Source organism: Anomalospiza imberbis, chromosome 1, assembly GCF_031753505.1.
Source record: "Anomalospiza imberbis isolate Cuckoo-Finch-1a 21T00152 chromosome 1, ASM3175350v1, whole genome shotgun sequence".
Taxonomy (NCBI): domain Eukaryota; kingdom Metazoa; phylum Chordata; class Aves; order Passeriformes; family Viduidae; genus Anomalospiza; species Anomalospiza imberbis.
Genome location: NC_089681.1, coordinates 112,406,827 through 112,420,942, shown reverse-complemented (window position 1 = coordinate 112,420,942; position 14,116 = coordinate 112,406,827). Strand labels below are relative to the sequence as shown.

General features: G+C 38.6%; 1 long non-coding RNA gene across 1 annotated transcript; it reads right to left on the bottom strand.

Annotated features, from left to right (window-relative positions):
• Positions 1–7,306: 7,306 nt before the first annotated feature.
• Positions 7,307–12,665, bottom strand: LOC137483418 (uncharacterized). Its single transcript, XR_011004463.1, has 2 exons — positions 12,111–12,665; positions 7,307–10,343 (listed from the first exon to the last, which is right to left on the bottom strand). It is a non-coding gene; the product is annotated as an uncharacterized lncRNA (long non-coding RNA).
• Between the last annotated feature and the right edge of the window lie 1,451 nt (positions 12,666–14,116).

Here is a 14,116-nt window from a genome sequence, read left to right as displayed (position 1 = left end):
GTAACTAGATGAAGAGATTTCCATCAGATTTGTAAGTGTGCTGCTAAATATCTCTCAGATATATAAAGGCTTTGCAAAATAACGTTTTTAATTGCACACATGCTAGACTCAGCAGAGAGGTAGTGAATGAAATCATGAGTCAAATAAGATGTATCCAAACTGCTTTGAATCAATATGTCTCTGGCAGGTCATCATTTACCAAGCAGCTTTCTCACTGGGGTTGCTGTATTAGGTCTGAGTCATTTGATGTGGGTGAAGTTTTGCATATGAAACTATTTCCAATATAAAAAAATAATACCTCTAACACGAAACCCACAAATAAGTAGTATGTACCATTCTTTTCAAAGTACCAAGTTGTTCATTTTGTACCGGTGCACAGTGTTCTGTGTGATACAGACCAAATTATTATAAGGCCTGACAACTCCATAGGGATTTGATAGTGTGAAATGATACTCCCTCTCAATTATAACAGCTATATGAAAATTGCTTTTCTTCACTATTTCATTTTGCACTGGGGTGTGTAGATGAGGAACCAAATATTTTATGGGTATAATTTCATATCATCTCTTCCTGGCCTGCAGATACTCATGGGCTGAAAGTTAAAAATCCCTTTGGAGACCAGAGCAACTATGGTAGCAAAACCCCAGGTCTATCTACATCCACAGCAAACAGAACCTGCAATAATATCCTGTGGCACAGTGGTGATTATGATCTGCAAACTCCTTCCATCTCCATGGATCAGAATCCACACAGGAGAACCATGGGAGAGCAAGCTCTGACTTTCTCAGGGCAGGTGAGCTTTGTTACAGCTGCCTAGCAGGGAAACTGAAAGACAACACATGGAGCTGACACAAGATGGGTGTTGATGCCAGGTAAAAAGCACAGCTCCATGTTGATCAGATGTTGCCCAGCCACAACTAAGTGTGATTCTCGCAGAGATGCCTAAGCGCATTCATGGTGTCTCCTTTACTAAGGGCAAAAAAGATGGATGAAACCCAGCTCCCATTGAAGGCAGCTGGAACTTTGGCACCAACTTAACTGAAACAGCATTTCACCCCAGAACATCTCTGTCACAGGTTAGCAAGGAGATTCAGGAGCTTTAAGCCTCTGTTACCTCTCTAGTCTTTGTTTAGCAAGAAGTTAGACTCAGCTTCAGGAAGAACTGCATCTGCAGCATGTGGCTGGCACCACAATTTCCCACCCTATTTCACTGACAACTATAAGAGACCAATTCAGTAAAATATTATTCAACTTCACCAATTTCTAAAGGATTTACTTGGAAACTGAAGGACCTGTAGCACCTCTTAGTCAAGGCACTGATGCTTCTGTTCTCAAAGCTCTTTTTTTCTTCTACCGGTGCTGGTTGCATCATTCTGTGTTGCATGAGTAAAGGAAAAACAATCTTCTGAACGGTTTTCTACCCATCAACCTGCTTTACGATCTTTAACTAATGCCAGCAGGACTGCTATTGCCCATTTGCAAGGCAAAGTGAAGCTTACTGATGAGCATTTTACCTTAAAGTATCACACAAATCTCCCATAAAACACTGCTTTAGCAGAGTCATGTTTCAGAATCCCAGGATTTCTCCACCACACCTTTTTTTTTTTTTTTTTTTTTTTTTTTTTTTTTTTTTTTTTTTTTTGTTAACTGGCCTATACAATACAGTATTTTTAAAATCTTGTGATTCCTGGTGTCTCCTACAAATGAAGAGTGTGAGCACACAGCTATTTTTGTTTTGCCTGAAGCCAAATAATTAACAATTATGTTGCACTCAGCAATTATACTGCACTGTATACCTTCCAAGGGCTGTGCAAACATGAGTTGGGCTTTGTAAGTGTCACTTTTTACACTTTAAATCAGGTCATTCCTGGTCAGCATGTTGAACAGAGCCCTTCCCTCCTGCCTCCCCAAATCCCAGAAACTCAGAAAGGAAATATTTGAGATATCAAATTGAGTGCTATACAGAACAGATGAAACAATTTCAGAATGCAAACTTTCGGAATAATAAAAAGACTTCCATTTTCATGGAGTTATACTGAGCCTGGTTTTGCCAATGCCATTTTAAAAAACTTTTTGGAACAGTAAGAAGACTGTGGTTTTGAATGGGAAACTAATATCAACAAACAAAATGCAAACAACTTAGATTAAAATGGGTTAAAACCCACCCCCATCCCCCCAAAAAATACCAACATTGAGAAGAGTATTCACTGATTGTTTTTCAATATACACCTGTTCTTGTAACAATTCACAATGGCATCACTTTCTGAGCACCAATAACAAGCTGGAGATATGCTGATACCAGCACAGCCAGGTGGCCTCTTTGATGTGAAGTACAAAACCAACATCTGACCCACTAACAAGTTCCCAACATTTTGGATAATGCTATCAGTGTAATATTAATTACTAGTAAGGTTTTGGGGGGAGGGTTTTGCATTTAGGTACTTTACAATTCAAAATGGTACAAACACAAGGATAAGAAAAATGCAGTACTGTTCCTAAAAGCCCATCCACAAACCCAACTGATTTAAAATAAACACATTTTTAGAGTTAACACAGAAAATTTTAGATTTTGCCTTAATTAGCAATTCAGACTGATGGTAATCTATCTCTCCAGTTATTAGTGTATACTGCATAAAACAACCTGTGCCATTCTCTATACACCTAATGCCATACAGTTTAATAAACAGTGAAATGGTTAATGAAGTTGAGAGTTAAGTTAATGGCATTAGATCTCCAGGCTGATACTGCAATGAGATTAATGGGGCATTTCTGATTTCTCAGAGATACAACTGCAAGCGTCCAGAAGGGCATAAGAGCTTGGTATTTGGCTTACAATGCTTGGTATTTGGTTTATAGAGTTCTAGCACTGCCAGATTTTAAACTGACCAGGGTCACATATAAACTGGAAAAGAAGGGAATGGAATTACAGAGTTTTTCTTTGTAACTATATGATCAAGTTCTCAGTTGTTCCAAGGGGTTTTAATGTGAATGAGACCAAAATCCTCACAGCTGATTTTTGCTTTAATGAAAACCTAAATTCTGGAGCACAGATGGCAGTTGAAAAAAAAAGAAGAAAAAGAAACAGCATGACAACCTACGGTAAGGAAACTCACTCAAGTCCTTGGATAAGGGTCATTTAAAAGTGTTTTCCAATACTGCTATATATTACTAACAGTTCCATTGTACCAGGAAGTGTGATGAGACTAATAAATAGCCTTTACATGAACTGAACCATTTCCAAACAGCCCCTTCAATGAAAATTTCTATGCTGCTGCAATTTTTTATGGTTTCTGGGGTGTATTATAGTGTTCATTTAATCCCATACATATAGTTTATTTTTATTTTTATTTTTATTTTATTTTTATTTTTATTTTTATTTTTATTTTTATTTTATTTTTTACAAAACTGAGTTAAAATACTAGGAACATTATTTTGCCTCCTTTGAAAATCTGAACTAAGAGGTGTGAAATTCTGCCATTCTTACTCAGTTGTTACACTTTCAAACTTATAGAACTCAGTTTTTGCTTTGCTTCAAAAGCCAGACTTGTCCAAACCACTTGCAATCACAAAGTTTTCCAGACACACAGGTTGGAAAACTGAAGTGCTTTTAACAGCTGTGTCCCAAGTTCAGAATATAGGTCTCTGCGTGCCTTGTTAGCCCTGAGGAGGGAAGCAGGGACTTCAACATTTTGGCTACGTCTTGCACTGTTTGCCTTTTGCTGTCACAGCGGCTGCTGCTGCTGTTGCTGTGGATGACATCTGATGTTGACATCAGACTTTTGGGAGATAGAACAGACTTTCAATATCTGTGCTCAGTCAGTGGGAGAAAAAGCCTTCACAAGAGGCATCACAAAAGGAGATAATGCACTCCTCCTCCTCCTCAACCTTCCATCACCCTCTCCTGCAAACACCGAGAAGCTTCAGAGAAAAGCAGGCTAATGAGTCACTCCTGAGCCCCACTTCTAATTAATTTATGCTCTGTCTTAAGGGAGTGTCTCTGCAAGCACAACTGATAATGTAAAAAAATCATCTGTATTTTGCACAAAAGTCATATTTATTGAAGTAATTCTAAATATTGTAAGCAACCAACCACATACTGACTTTTCTTGCTTTGTGAACAGAGAAGGACTTATAGGTAACATGATGGTTTGGGGCTGGCTTGTACATAGAGATCACAAAATGGTGGTTTTCAATTCTCTGAGAAGTTAGGAAGGGGGTCAGCAAAACTGCTAACTTGGAGTTCTAGAGAGCAGACTTTGGCCTGCTTAGGAGCCTGGTTTGCAGAGCCCCTTAAGGAGACAGTCCTGAAGGACAAAGGAGTCCAGGAAAGCTGGACATCCTTAATGAAGGAAATCCTCAAGGTGCAGGAGGAGGTTGTTCCCCTGTGCCAAAAGATGAGCCAGCAGGGGAGAAGACTGGTCTGGCTAAACAAAGGGCTGGTAATTAGGAGAAAAAAAGGAGAGCTTATGACCTTTGGAAGAAGGGGCAGACAACTCAGGAGGACTGCAAGTATGTTGTGAGGTTATGCAGGGAAAAAAATCAGAAGGGCCAAAGCCTAACTAGGACTTGGTCCGGCTACTGCCACAAAAGACATTAAAAATGTTTCCAAAAACATGTCAGGAAAAAAAAGGAGGGCTAAGGAGAATCTCCATTCTTCACTGGGTGTGGGGGGAAGTATAGTGACAAAGGATGAGGAAAAGGTTGATGTACTTAATGTCTTCTTTTTTTCAGTTTTTAATAGCAAGACCAGCTATTCCCTTGGTACCCAGCCCTCTGGGCTGGAAGAGGGGGATGGGGAGCAGAATGAAGCCCGCATAACCCAATGGGAAATGGTTAGTGACCTGCTACACTACTTAGACTAATACAAGTTATGGGGCCAGATTGGATCCACCCAAGGATACTAAGGGAGCTCACGGAAATGCTCATCAAGCCACCAATTTCCCAGCAGTCCTGGATAATCAGGGAGGTCCTGGTTGACTGGAAGCTAGCAAATGCAAAGCCCATCTACAAGATGTTCTGGATGAGGGATATGGGGAACTACAGGCCTGTCAGCCTGACCTTGGTGATGGGAAATGTCGTTGGTTCATGACACAGCCATCATACATACAGGATAACCAGGAAATCAGGCCCAGTCAGGATGCATTTATGAAAGGCAGGTCATGCTTGGTGAACCTGATCTCTTTCTGTGACATGGTGACTCCTCTAATGGCTGAGCAAAAAGCTGTTGTCTAGGATGTTGTCTACCTGGACTTCAGTAATGCCTTTGACACTGTTTACCACAGCATTCTCCTGGAGAAACTGGCTGCTCGTGGCTTGGACCGGTGCATGCTTTGCTGGGAAAGAAAACTGTCCAGATGGCCAAGCCCAGAGAAAGGTGATGGATGAAACTGCATCCAGTTGGCAGCTGGTCATAAGTGGTGTTGCCCAGGGAGCAGTGTTGGAGCCAGTCCTGTTTAGTATCTTTATCAATGATCTAGAGGAGGGGATCGAGTGCACCCTCAGTCAGTTTGCAGATGACACTAAGTTGGGCAGGAGCGCTGATCTGCTGGAGGGTAGGCAGGCTCTACAGAGGGATCTGAACAGGCTGGAATGATGGGAAAAGGCCAATTCAACAAGGTGAAATGCTGGGTCCTGCACTTGGGTGACAATAACCCCATTGCACACTGCAGGCTTGGGAAAGAGCAGCTGGAAACCTGCCTGGTGGAAAAGGACCTAGGGGTGCTGCTTGACATCCAGCTAAACACGAGCCAGTGTGTGTCCAGGTGGCCAAGAAGGCCCATGACATCCTGGCTTGTATCAGAAAGAGTGTGGCCAGCAGGACCAGGGCAGTGATTGTCCCCTTGTACTCATGGTAAGGCCATACTTCAAATCCTGTGTTTAGTTTTGAGCCCCTCACTACAAGAAAGATATTGAGGGGCTGGAGTGCGTCCAGAGAAGGGCAACAGAGCTGGTTCTGAAGGATAAGACCTATGAGGAGCTTTCATAGGAGCTGAGGGAACTGGGGGTGTTTAGCCAGGAGAAAAGTAGGTTCAGGGCCTTATTGCTCTCTACAGCTGCCTGAAAGGAGGTTGCAGCCAGGTGGGGGTCGGTGTCTTCTCCCAGGTAACAAGCTATAGAACAAGAGGAAATGTCCTCAAGTTGTGCCAGGGAAAGTTTAGATTGGATATTAGGAAAAATTTCTCCACTGAAACTTTTGCCAAGCATTGAAACAGCTGCCCAGGAAATGGTGGAGTTGTCATCCCTGGGGGTATTTAAAAGATGTGCAAATGTGGCACCTGGGGACGTGGTTTAGTGGTGGACTTGGCAGTGCTGGGTTGGCAGTTGAACTTCATGATCTTTTCCAACCTAACTAATTCTATGACTTTATGATTCTCATTCTTTCCAACCAAAAAGCTGCCTACGTCAAAGGAAGAAAACATTAACAGAAAACAAGTAGTGGTAGTCCTGTAACCCACTTAAGTTTGAGCAAGTTCAAGGGAGAATGATCAGAAGATTATCTTTACTGTCCTACACTTACTATGCAAAAATGGGTTGAATACAGGACTTCCATAGGAGCAGAAGTTTTCACAGAGCTTGATGCTGCAATCCTTATTTTCGTTATAGAGAATCTACCTACAAGACACTTGCAATCAATCAAGTAATTTGTATCTATGAATGTTGTTCAACATGGGAGCTGATAGTGTGTGATAAAGCTTTGATGTCTCAATTATTAAACTTAAATAAAAACTAAAAAAGCAACTACTGTAAAACAATTGAATTTTCTAATGTTAACTTTTCTTTAATCACATTCAGTGCTAATATCATACCAAGCCTATCTGAGTTGGAGGCCCTCCTAATATTTCTGCAAAGCATAAAATACACAACATAAATTCAGCAACATAAAAATGCTTGTTCTAATAAGAATGAACTGAATTAGGCACAACAAGGAGTAAGAAAAAGGAGTTTTTGCAGCAATATGGTAAGCATATGTTCCATCCTTTCCAAAATGCCATTGTGCAAGCTATTTGGTGGGGTAGGATGCTGGTTTGGTGTTGATGTCTGCAACAGATTTATTGTTTTTCAAACTTATGTCAGCTGCAGCAAAACAAAGAAGTATGTCAGTATGTTAAATGACAAATCTTTTCCCATTTTCAAAAAATGTTTCAGCACTAGTCAAAGTTTCAAGTCCTCAGATATTTTATACTTCTCAATTCATTGATTCCTCTTCAGTATTCACACATATATTTCCAGCCAGATCAGGTGCACAGTTCTGCCACATACTACTGAGTCAAAATATTCAACATTTGGTTATAAGCCAAAGAGACTACTTTTTCTTTTTCTTTTTTTCTTTTTTTTCTTTTTTTATTTTTTTTTTTTTTTGAGGGAAGTCCATAATTTCCTTTTGAGAGAGAACAGGAATGAAACGGGAATCCCAGAAATTCTCCTCCCATTCACTCTGTGCTTGAAATATTATTAACACTTTCATTTTCTCACTCCTACTTTCACCATTTGAATCTGGGTCATACCAGCATGCCTACCCTTCAGTACTGCTGAGTGGGTGGTTGTTTTGGCTGGAACTAAGGCATACTTGCTTTGTGACACAGACTGCCCTTATGGTGACACATACCTGTCCTTTTCAGTTAGTCTTTTCTTTTAATCATCTTGTTTATTATAAAAATAGACTAGAGAGTAGAATTTGTGTTATTCAGTATTCACATTGTTTCAGCAATGTGTCAAAGGGAAACCTATGAAATACCTTAGTCTGTTCTTTTCACAAAACTGGATTATTCCCTACAGCATCTTTTCTTTTCCCTTACCAAATCCCTTTTCCTTATTAAAATATTTTGATACATGCTCTAACCTCAAATACTACAGCACATGACTGAAGTCTCAGGTTCAGTCTCTAGTTCACAGTTCTTAAGATCCAAAATGAACAATCTGCAGAGCTAGAATTAAATTACAGTAAATGTTAAATTCACTTAGTGCCAGGCTGCTTATATAAAAAGAGTGTCAGACCTATCAGAATTCTTGCATGAAGGACCAAATGAGATATGTGAAATAAGCCCAGTCTTCAAATTTCCCTGTTAGCCGAGAAACAAAATCAAGAGCTGGTACATAAAAGGCTTAAATGATGTGCAGCAGAATGGGAGTGACACCTGTATATTTATGCCTTTCCAAGCAAATGAGGTCTCCTATTGACTCTGCATGAGTCTCGTTGCAATGCTTCTTTCTATCCTGTTTGAGGGGTGGAAAGATTCTGGGAGCAAATAATTCTGGACTTCTACAAAAGTTGCAGAGATGTGAGATATTATTTTTCTGAACTAAAACATCTACCATTCTGAGTGTGATTCAAACAAATATAAAGAAGAGAGATTGTTCTGCATTGTTTTGTTTTTCCCAGTTATTAAATGATCATTAAATACTTGGCAATTATTCTAAACAGCTGCTATTTTAAAAGTTCTGTAAAATCAGTACCAACAACCTGTTCAAAGTAGTTCACACCTATTTATTTTTAGTTAACATACTGAGTAGACATAAATTACTTGTGTAGTTATACACAGTATTAAAACAATCCTAAAATTATATAAATATAAGTAAATTATTTGCTTTTACTATAACCACCACAAAACAAATGCAGGATTTGCAAACTGGGTAATTTGCAAGAATTTGCAAGCTGTAGAGAGAAATAATGCAGTGTTAGTTTTATAATTTAGTGTACAGGACATATTTGTGCTAAAGCTCTGTAAACTGGGCCCGTGGTCAAAAGGAGCAATTAGCACTTTGTTAGTATGCAATGATGTACTAATCTACACAGTCCCCAAAAGCAATTGTCTATTCCTTTTGCCCTCATGTACAAATTTTCTACAGTATGTACTACTCTGCCCCTAAAATAGCCCATTACAGTACAGCTGCTGTAAAAAAAAAAAGGTTTCCTGTGATTACAATCTATGTATCACTTAGAATTTGTTTATTGGAATAAAAACCATGTTGTTCCATTAACCCCTTTTTCTGTGCTGAAATAGCTGCATAGTTCTCTGAAAGTGTTACACAGCTGTAACTGTGCTATTAAAGAGCAAAAGAGGGTCAAATTTAAGTGACAGAATATTTCCATCTGAACCCCCTCTAAAGGTTTCACGTAACTAAAATAAACTGTTGCAAGCCGTGATCTTCAGAAAAATAAGCCAGGTGCTAAAAGTGGATGGATGGTAAAAATCAGAGAAAGTATCGATAACACTGACAACTGTGAGAGGACTAAACCCTAATATTCTGTGAGTGTTCCACATCCCCCTCTTGTGGCTGCTATGTAAAGGATGTGAATCTATCACGAGTACCACTTAAATTAACATTCAATATAGATGGCCTTTGTGATAGTCACCAGAGATGGTCCACAGTGAGGACTACAAAAATCAAGGAGGAAAACAAGGCAGCACACTGCCAGAAATCTGAGAGTGTTAGAGCCTTGTTGTTAAAGGCCTAGTTTCAAAGGCTATTTTCCAAAAATCAGGCTCTTTATAAGCTATCTCAGCTGTGGCACCCACCAGCCAAAACACCTTCAGCCCCTAACCATTTTGGAAAATCTTGGCAGTGCAATATGTGCCTACCCACTAAGGGGGCACAGGCACCCTCTCCTCCCTATTTCAGTTGCCTAGAAGTGAGCTAATATTGCAGTTTTGTGTTTACCCAGCAAAACTCACAAGGTCTCCACCACAGGGTTATAGTTCCAAAAAGGGTATGAACACTGAGACGTTAGCTCCTTCAGACTAATACTGAAATTTAATCCTCAAGTTAAATGAGAAAATAAAAAAGAAAGTTCTGTGAACTGACAGCACAATCAGTAACATATAAGAATGAACATTCATGGGGACTTCTAAATAAAAAGATATCCTTCGGATATCTTAAGAGTGACTGCCACACAGCTGTCTTTGATATTATGCATGAAAAGCTCTTTGACTCTTCAGACTATGAGAACAATGGGCACACCCTGGGATTTGACAGGAGGAAGGGGAGAACAGTGAAAAGGTTTATGTATAAATAAATATCATTACCTAAACTACTTGCAACACTGCATAAACTAATATATTCCTTCTAACCTTTGTAAAGAAATAAATTAGAGATTATGTTGGGATGAGACTACTTAGCTCAATTTTAACATATAGAACACCCTAACATTACAAAATGTATTAATGGCTCTGTTACACAGCAAAACAGTTCTACTAAGGTCATATCAACTACTTGTCCACCTCATTCAATTCCTTTTGCAAGCAGCAGTACCTGATTCATTTGATCTCCTCCATCTGTCTTTCGGTTTCCCCAGTTCAGCACTCCAGGACACCACCTTTTGCAAAGAATGCTTTAAATTTGCTCTGGAAAGAAAATATAGCAGCTTGGATATTATCCAACAGGGCTAGGCATAGAGAAGATTTCTTTGCTTGTTTGCTCCCAAGCTGCAGAAAGCTATCTGAAATATTTGTAACAGTACTGAATTAGTTTTCAGTTACTTCATTTAGCTTTCATTGTCAATGAGTTTTGTAACAGAGCAGTGGTAGGTGAGGAGTAGATAATATGTTAACAAGAAGGCTGTTCCTGTCTCTACTTAGTGTCAGCACCTGCCATTTGGGATTCTCTCCAAAATTTGTGTTCCATTTGTGAGAATACTGAAAAACAATGAAGAGACTTACTGAGAATTCTAGTTCTGCTTGTCTACATTTACTTGGCAAATTAATAGAGAAAAAGAAATGAACATACGGAACTGAAAGTTTTCAGCTATGCTATCCAGAGTAGACGGCAATAAGATTCTGCCAGATTCAGCATTTGAACATATTGTTTAATATTCATGCAGCAAAATTTAAACAGATTATGTTCCAAAAATATTTTTTTAGATTTGGCTTTGCTGAAAATAGTGAATCGCTCAGCTGCTTAATAAGTTTTTATTTAAATAAAATAACATACTTTAATATATGTTGCTATCATGCTGTTTTAAATATTGGAAATGATTAACACTGGGAGAGTATTAAAAATTTAAACTGTTTCACCATCTGTGCTGTTTATTTTTCACATTTCATTCAACTTGGAAAGTGAAAATAGATTATTTTTTTTCTCTTTTACTCTTCTGCATTAGCATGACAATTCAGTGTCTGTGCTACAAACATTGCAAGGGTATATTTATCTCCAGAATGCCAAATCAAAAAATGCTTTTCTCATACAGTTCTAAATAAATAAATAAATAAACCCCAAACACAAACAATTTGACTTAATTAAAACAATTACACGATTGGCTCATTGTTTCAGATTTTTATGTTCATAACTTTTCCCAATATACTACAGAGAAGCCTGGATTTACACAGCTGGTGTATATCTGATGTACTTGGCAAAAGCCTTTTGCAAAAAGTTTGTCAGTTAACCAGGACAAAGGATGCCTGAAGAATGATGATAAGGTCTTGTCTTCGGTAAAGTGCTCTATGTTACTTTTATGTGATGAATGGAAGACCAGGGTGAATTTTTTTACAGTCCCACCTTAATGCCCTGCCCACTTGATTGCTGTAATTTAAAAGCACTAAACTCTTTAGCTGCTAAATCATTGAGGATGGATACGCGTTTCAAGGTCCAGATTTACTTCAAAGAAGAGTGGTTCCAGCTCTGATACCCTGTTACAATTTTCCTTTTCAGCTGGAATATCTTAGAGGCATTCTTCTTCCATATTAAAATGAAGAAAAATCTGAAAAACTGAATCCTGAATTGATGTTCTGCCTCACAAAGAGAGGTCATGTCCCAAGGCCATTTAATCCCTCAGAATCTGACAGAGGAGCAACTCCCCATTGAATCACTTAAATTATAGCATGAAAACCAAAAATAAATCTGTTTGATTAGCAGCAACAAACACTTTTTTTGTTCCATGTTCTCAGGCACAATGGCTAGAGATCAATGTCATGTCTAAGCTGGAGTAGATTCCAAGCATTTATCATAAAATACTTCCCGAATCATGCCACAATCATCCCATGTTTATTGATTCCAAGCCTGGATTCAGTTGCAAAGATCTAAGCCTGAGATCTTTGTTTTTTTCTCAAAGTAAAACAAAATAAAACCTATTTCATACAATGCAAAACTTCAGATTGTTAGCATTCTCTACTTACCTCTTAGTTACGCTTCTCCTGGACAATTTCCAGCAGCCATTCCACTGTAATTCACTCATTAGCTGCAGTGTTCTGAACTTTTTAAGGCTATAGTAAAAGAGATAGTAAAAAGAGGAAAGTTAAAGTTCAAACCTCTTCTAAATGAATAATTTTTTTTCTTGGCAATTTACTTTGTGTGGTTCACACAGTGATCAGAGCAAGAAAAACACCACTCCACCAATGCTCACCCCAGTTACAGCACAGTGAATCAGGATAACAAGAAAGACCAAGGAATTTTTAAAAAATGAAAAAAACTGTGATTTAGAAGGAAGATTTGAAAACCTTTAAAAATGACAGCTTTGAATGTGATATAGAAATGAAAAACAAGTGTAAACAAATTAGACTTGCCTTACATATGAACATGACCATATAGATTTGCTTTATCCTTTCATTTGCCCTCGAATTTTGATAAGAATTCTCTTACATGCTAATTTCCTGGTGTTTAAAAGGTCTGACACACAACATTCATGGTAGTCAGTTCCACCAATAGTTCTCCACTCTTATTTTTCAAGTAAAAAAATCACACTTTTCAGAGACATAATTTTCTTATTCATTTTCTCAGTGGGGGGATTAAAATGTTAAGTCCTTTATTCCTTAGCTTTGATGAGTCTGGAATGGATTGTGAATGTGATATTGCAAATTGGCAGAAAGAGGTTATTTTGTCTGAATTTTTGAATCAGCCTCTCTCAAAGAGTCTAATCAAAGCTGTCACTCTTATGAAGACTGACATGGCCAACAAGTGTGCTGCTGAAATGCAAGCTGCCAGACTTAGCAACTCCTGCCACAAACAGTTGAAAACCTGGATTTTCTATTGATCCCAACTTGTTTTTGCTATAAGGTGACTTCTGTAGCTAGACCTTGTCGATATTTCTGTCAGAAAGGTTACTGCATGTGCTGTTCATGTTCAATTTACAAAATGTTGAAGTGACAATGATGGGGTTATTTGAACATTTATTGTTGAACAGTGAGAAACAACGTATTTGCTGATGTCAAGGAACAGTCTATATGTGCTCAGACACCAGCAGGTGCAGAAGTAATTTATCTATCCTTCCAAAAGCCCTTGGAAAACTCTTTTTCATTTGCAGCTCAAAAGAGCCTTAGGCTCAAAAATAGATGGTCAAGTACCCTCTGATTCAGAACTAAGATGTGCTTTACTGCAATTCATACTACAAAATGAGTGATTTTAATTTTCTTTCTCTCCATGGGTATGGCTTACAAACATATATTCCCTTGTTCCCTCTCTCCTCTCTATGAGTGTTGCACTTTTCCTGCTGCATTCAGCAGCAGTGTACACTCAAATCACAGCTGGTCATTTCTGGGCACTGGGAAGTTTCTGAATCCTCCACCCAAAACTAATGGTTATATTTTTAAGAGAAATATGAAAACTAGGCAAGCAGGGTTACTGAGTTTAGGGGGAAGAAACAGCTAACTCACTTCACCTCCAGCAGTAATCCAAGACCAGAATCTGGGAATTTTTTCTCAGGTGGGACCCAGTAGGGAGTTTTATCTGAATAGGGATGTCAGGACTATATCTTTACAATATCATCCTTTGCTAAATCTGAATGGTATCAGACCTGTTTCAGGGGCTTTGCTACATTACATTTAATGTAAGTAAGCAAGCAAGAACAAAGGAATGCATACAAAGTGGACAGAATAAGTTCAAAAAGAACAGTATCTCAGCAAGTATTTGTGGGTATGAAGGCTATATTAAATAGCTAAATGTTTCCAAATCAATCCAGTCAGGTACCGAATTAAAAAAAAAAAAAAGGAAAAAGAAAAAAAGAAAAATCTCTTTTTTTTCCCCTCAGCTATGGTGGTGCAGCACCTGCCATTAGCTGTGGTGGTTCCTATTTTCATATTGTCTGACAGTAGCAGTTGGACTGAGCCAGAGCCAGTGAGGCCGAGAGGCAGACTCCCTGCTTCCACAAAGCTGAATTTAATAAGATGAGAACAGTATGCCAAGATGG